The sequence below is a fragment of the Podarcis raffonei genome, chromosome W, assembly GCF_027172205.1.
Source record: "Podarcis raffonei isolate rPodRaf1 chromosome W, rPodRaf1.pri, whole genome shotgun sequence".
In the NCBI taxonomy this organism is placed as follows: domain Eukaryota; kingdom Metazoa; phylum Chordata; class Lepidosauria; order Squamata; family Lacertidae; genus Podarcis; species Podarcis raffonei.
The window spans coordinates 13,729,454-13,735,864 of NC_070620.1; the positions used below are offsets into that span (position 1 = coordinate 13,729,454).

A 6,411-nucleotide genomic window follows, 5' to 3' on the forward strand; every position below is an offset into this window, starting at 1 on the left:
AATATTCTCCTATCCTTGTCATGGTATCACATGGCAATTGCTGCCTACCGTCAAGAACAGTCCATTATGCAGATGTAGTTTTCGTTACTGCATTTTGCTAACTTGGGTGCAGTTTTTCATCTGCCACTAGACAACCCACCCCCAACCCCCAAAAAAACCTATCAATGCAAGGATTCAGGAAACTGTGTAAGGGCCGAGGCACCCTAACATATAGTTTTGCTAGAACTTTTATGCAAAGACTAGATTGGTGAAGTGTTAGGTTCCATACAGCATCATCCAACAGTAGTGATTGCTGTACCCCTCCAGTCTGGTGCACATTAAGGATTCTGCACAGGAATTCAGATTTTCCCATCACGACTCAAATAAGTGACCTCAAAAATACATTGTGCAAATTTCTCCAATGGGCAAAATGCTTTAATGGTGACTGATACACGAGGCAAAGCAGAGGTGGATTTAGGGCAGTGAAGCTGTTCCCCTCCACAGAGTGTGGGGGCCAAAAGGGAGCCTTCCTGCCTCCTTCCCCAAGCCTAGTTAGCGCTTTCGCAGCTTTGGGAATGAAATGAGAGGGCTCTAGGACCCCACCAGAGCCTTGTGCATTCTTCCCAAAGCCTGACACTTCCCTTGCCTGGCTTTTGGAAGGCACCAGGAGGGCAGGGTGTGTGTAAAATTTTGGACCCCCTAGGGCACCATATTACCAATGTCCATCCCTGGGCAAAGCGTAATTTGCTCTTCAATAAGAGTGTCTGTGCAAACAGAACAGAAACGGTGATGGTAGGAATGAATGGAAATGACATTCCATTTAGCACTCTGTCTTAACCTCCACTCGAAAGCTGGGTGATGCATATAAGTTTTGGTGACACCAGATGCATTTGCACAGAGTATTTGATCCCCACAGCCCATGTTCACGGAGACAATGCCATCTGTGGAAGTCCTAACCATGCCACATGATTGACAGGCTATGTGCAAGTCTAATATGGGGTGTGTGCAGCTAGGCCCCTGCAGCAGGCTGTGGGGAGACTAAGGAAGCCTCCCTTTTTTAAAAGGTGTTCAATCCAATGCTGAACTGGAAGCATAACACTGGCTCTCCAAGCTGTCATGGGTGAGGTTTCACTATGTTATGAGGCTCATTAAAATCAAATAAAAAAGAAACATGGGGGAAAATATTATGAGACTCACTGCAGCCCATATACCTCGCAGATTAAGGCCTGGTGAGATGCTGCTGATTAGCTGGATAGCCCATGTTTTCTACCAACGGATGATTGGGTGTCATACATTTAAGATACAGGTAGGTAGCCGTGTTGGTCTGCCGTAGTCGAAACAAAATTAAAAAATGCCTTCCAGTAGCACCTTAGAGACCAACTAAGTTTGTTATTGGTATGAGCTTTTGTGTGCTCATGTATCTGAAGAAGTGTGCATGCACACGAAAGCTCATACCAATAACAAAATTAGTTGGTCTCTAAGGTGCTACTGGAAGGAATTTTGTATACGGTACATTTAAGAGAAAGTATTTAATTTAAGAGCTATCAACATAAAACTTTTTAAAGCAATTAGACCTATTAGTACAGCAGCATCTAAAAGTTTAACAGGTCAAGCCATTCATAGTTCCACTATGAATATGCAACAGGGCTGAGAAAGTGAGTCACCGCAACTCAAGTTGACTTTATCATGCGAGGTTCAAGTCTTACATGCTTGCTGCTTGAAACATGGCCCTATTTATGAAAAGCAGATAATTACTTTATCCTCTTCCAACCATTTGAGGAGTGTTTCACATAAATGGCTTAGCTCATCTCAATTTGATTCTGCCCCACGTGGCAACCTTGGTACGGACTCCATTATGAATTGCTCCATAAGCATATGCCTGGACAGGAAAAGCTGTTCAGATCTAACATGATGGCTGTATTCTATTAAAGAGAAGACTCGGACAACCAAGAGTTATTTGTAATAAACCATTTATGCATGCAGCGTTAGAAATGAGCCACAGTGTTTTATAAACCTTGGTCTTTATTAGGGCTACATCAACAGAAAGAGGTGTTTGCCACTAGAAAACAAGTAGATGTGGAACAGACTTCCATCGGTGAGTGGTTAGCTGTGGTTTTTTACAAGGCAAATTGCAAAAAGAAGCTGCAGGTTGTATTATCATAGATGACTATAAATAGCCTAGACTTGAATAAATGAGTTCACTAGACATCAGTCTTTTCTCAAAGCAGCAACAGAACTAGAACAGAAATGAGATATCTGCACAAAGCAATGTGGCAACAGCAGACATATCTTCCAAGCTGTTCTTCAAACGTCTACAGACCTCAAAAAATGTGAGCTGCAAAAACTCCGAGGAGAGCTTGGCTGTCTGGCTGGTGTACCAGCCACCTAGCGCACCAGCAGCCACCCTGTCAGGCCTACTGGAGGCGGTGGCCGGCTGGGCCTTGGGAGTTCCCTAACCTATTGTTATTGGGGGACTTCAGCATCCATGCTGATGCCACTCCCTCCTCACAGGCTCTGGACCTGGTGTCTTCCATGGTGACACTAGGGCTCTCCTAGTTTGTTTCGGGCCCCACACATCAAGCAGGCCACACGCTGGATTTGATCTTCGGCGTAGGTATAGATGTGATCATGTCCCCCTTGATGAAGGTGCCATGGTCTGATCACTACGCTCTGAAAGCCAGGATTGACTTTCCACACACACCCTGCTTAGGTGGCGAGCCAATTTGGGCTCGCCCGCAGAGGCTGATGGATCCTGATAGATTCCGCCAAGCCTTGCGGGACCTTGCTCCCCCTGGTGACTCATTGACTGAGCTTGTTGAGGGCTGGAATATCCAGCTCCAGGCAGCCATCGATGAGATTGCACCTAAGCGCCCTCTGCGACCCCACAGAAACCTGGCTCCCTGGTTTACCGAGGAGCTCCGGAAAATGAAGCGGGACCTCAGACGGCTAGAGCGAGTATGGCGGGGTGCCTGTGACAGAGCCTCAAGAACATCTTATAGGGCTTTTATGAAAACCTACGAGATGGCAGTGCAGTGAAGGCCGTTAAGAAGTCTTACTTCTCGACCTCCATTGCACCCACTAGTTCTCGCCCGGCGCAATTATTTAGTATAATTAGGTCTTTAACGTCCCTCGAGGGACAGCCAAATTTAAATAACAATTTGACACACAGCTGTGAGGCATTTGCGAGCTTTTTTGCAGAGAAGGTCTTGTTGCTCCGCCATGACCTCCCTGCCAATTTAGATACAATAAAGGAACTGGAGGCCCCTTGACTGTCCTCGGGTCCAGTATTGGACCACTTCGACCGGATATCCCCAGCCGATGTGGACAGACTCCTCCAAGCTGGAAAGCCCAACACCTGTCCTCTTGACCCGTGCCCGTCTTGGCTGATTAGAGCGTGTCCAGACGAAGTGTGGGCCTCCCTAGGGGATATCATCAATTTGTCCCTTGGCACGGGGACATTCCCAGGGGAACTGAAGGAGGCAGTGGTGCGCCCGCTCTTAAAGAAAACATCATTAGATCCCTTAGATCTAACCAATTACCGCCCGGTTTCGAATCTTCCGTTCCTGGGTAAGGTGATTGAGAGAGTGGTTGCTGAACAGCTTGGTGGGTTTCTGGATGAAACATCGGCTCTGGATCCATTCCAGTCCGGCTTCTGAGCTGGTCATGGGACCAAGATGGCTCTGGTCGCCCTAACAGATGATCTCCGCAGGCAGCTGGATCGAGGTGGGTCGGGGCAGCTGATTCTTCTAGACCTGTCAGCAGCCTTCGACATGGTCGATCACGAACTCCTGGACTACCGCCTTGCCGACGTGGGGATCCAGGGCACAGTTCTTCAATGGCTGCGCTCATTTCTCTCTGGTCGGGGACAGAGGGTGGTGCTTGGGGGGGAATTGTCATTGCGCCACTCCTTGATGTGTGGAGTGCCTCAGGGTGCGATACTCTCCCCGATGCTTTTCAACATCTTTATGCGCCCCCTCGCCCAGCTTGTCTGGAGTTTTGGGCTGGGTTGCCATCAGTATGCTGATGATACCCAACTCTATCTGTTGATGGATGGCCATCCTGATTCGGCCCCGGACACACTGATCAGATGTTTGGAAGCTGTGACTGGATGGTTACGTGGGAGGCGGTTGAAGCTAAATCCTTCGAAGACAGAGGTCCTTTGGCTGGAACGGGACGATATGGAATTGGGGGGGCAACTCCCATCTCTTGCGGGGGCGCAATTAGTGCCAGCACCATCCGTTAAGAGTTTGGGTGTAATCTTCGACACCTCCCTTTCCATGGAGGCGCAGATTGCAGCTATAACAAAGGCGGCATTTTTCCATCTCCGCCAAGCTAAGCAGTTGGCTCCTTACCTCTCTCGCCCTGACCTAGCCACTGTGATCCACGCGACGGTCACCTCCAGACTGGATTATTGTAACTTGCTCTACGTGGGGCTGCCCTTGAGACTGACCCAGAAACTCCAGCAGGTGCAGAATGCCGCGGCGAGACTCCTTACGGGGTCCTCGCTGCGAGATCACATTCATCTGGTGCTATAACAGCTGCACTGGCTCCCGGTGGAGTACAGGATCAGGTTTAAGGTGCTGGTTTTAACCTTTAAAGCCCTATACGGCCTAGGACCCTCGTACCTACGGGACCGCCTCTCCTGGTATGTCCCACAGAAAAACTTACGGTCTTCAAATAAAAACATCTTGAAGGTCCCAGGCCACAGAGAGGTTAGGCTGGCCTCAACTAGAGCCAGGGCTTTTTCGGCTGTGGCTCCGATCTGGTGGAACACTCTGTCACAAGAGACTAGGGCCCTGCGGGACTTGACATCTTTCTGCAGGGCCTGCAAGACAGAGCTGTTCCACCAGGCCTTTGGCCAGGGCACAGCCTGACTCCCTCCTTCAGCAATCTTCGCAGAGCTCTGGCCCAATGGTTGCCATTGGTTTGATTTGAATTAATTTTATAATGAATGATTTTAGAGTGTTGTGTTGTACTGTTGTACTGTTTTATTGTTGTTAGCCGCCCTGAGCCCGGCATCGGCTGGGGAGGGCGGGATATAAATAAAATTTATTTTTATTATTATTATTATTATTATTATTATTATTATTATTATTATTAAAGCAAAATGAAGCTGAAACAGTACAACTGGACTATAAGGAGGCCAACTGGAAAAAAGTTAAATTGCTGACTGTCATATTTAAGTCATATATACTGTACTTTGTGTATTCTTTGGAGTTCACTCATGCTTATGAAGGCCACATTAGACTGTGTTCAGGAACACCCATGTCTTCACATATAAATTGGATGATACTCCTTTGGAGTTAGTTTCCTCCTACAAATTGGGCAAAAGTTAGCATGCCTAAGAAAATTGCTGAGGCACTGACTACAGAAGATGTGGCCACATGTTGTTGACACTATAAGCTGTCCACTTTGCACAATCTCTGCAAAGCTGTCTATGCAAATCCACAACTCAAAGTGCCTGAGGATCTTGCAAATTCCCTCCTTCCCACTTCTCTGGGGAGCTTTCTAGTGGCAAGAGCACCACTCTCTGTGTGTCTGCTATCATCATCACCTCCACCACCACTAAATATGAGGCTGTCAGACAACGGTTGATGTCAGAACTCTCTATTGGGCTGCTGCCCACTCTCTCCAACAATCACAACAGAATCATTTTGCGTAAGATCAAAAACTATAGATTCTGAAGTTTCACAAGTGAGGTCAACTACTTCCACATCAATACTTCTATCATTAAGGCTGTGCAGCTATACTTGTGCAGCTGCAGCAGCTATTTTCCTTTGATTAGAGGTTTGCATAGAGCGAGTCTTGCATCCACAATAGTTTCTCTGAATCTCCTGCTGCTCAGTTCCTTTGCTACCACCAAAAGGAGTAGTTTGTTCCATAAAACTCAGCCCTGCACCAGGAGGGGAGCCAGCAAGGGCAGCTTGTAATAAAGGTAAGGCCAGGGAGGAAGTAGATGGCAGGGAGGAGGAGGCGGAGGTGGGGATACAGTGTTCAGAAGCAGTTCCCACCATCATCTTGTCCAGAGTATGAGGAGGTCTTGCGGAGGTGTTGCGACGGCCCCTCTTGCTTTTGCTGTGCTTGGTTGCATTACATTCTGTACTTGTTGAACTCATGATGCACAGGGATGGGAGAGGCACAGGCTGCAGAGTACTAGCTTTCCCCCTTATCTCTGCGTGCTGCTCACTGCTTAGTCGCCAAACAATTCTGTAGTGTGATAATGATGATCATGAATGCTCTCTCTAAAGCAACTTGATGCAACTGGTGACGCCTTGGAGCACTGTGACTTTTTTGGAGTTGTCTCTTTTATACCAGGTACTCCAAAGCTGGGAGCAAGTTCAACATCTTGAGGAGTTAGGGCAGGCTTCCTCAACCTCAGCCCTCCAGATGTTTTTGGCCTACAACTCCCATGATCCCTAGCTAGCAGGACCA

General features: G+C 47.7%; 1 pseudogene; it reads right to left on the reverse strand.

Annotated features, from left to right (window-relative positions):
* Nucleotides 1-5,250: 5,250 nt before the first annotated feature.
* LOC128405939 (E3 ubiquitin-protein ligase RNF4-like) lies at nt 5,251-6,200 on the reverse strand (annotated as a pseudogene).
* Nucleotides 6,201-6,411: the final 211 nt, after the last annotated feature.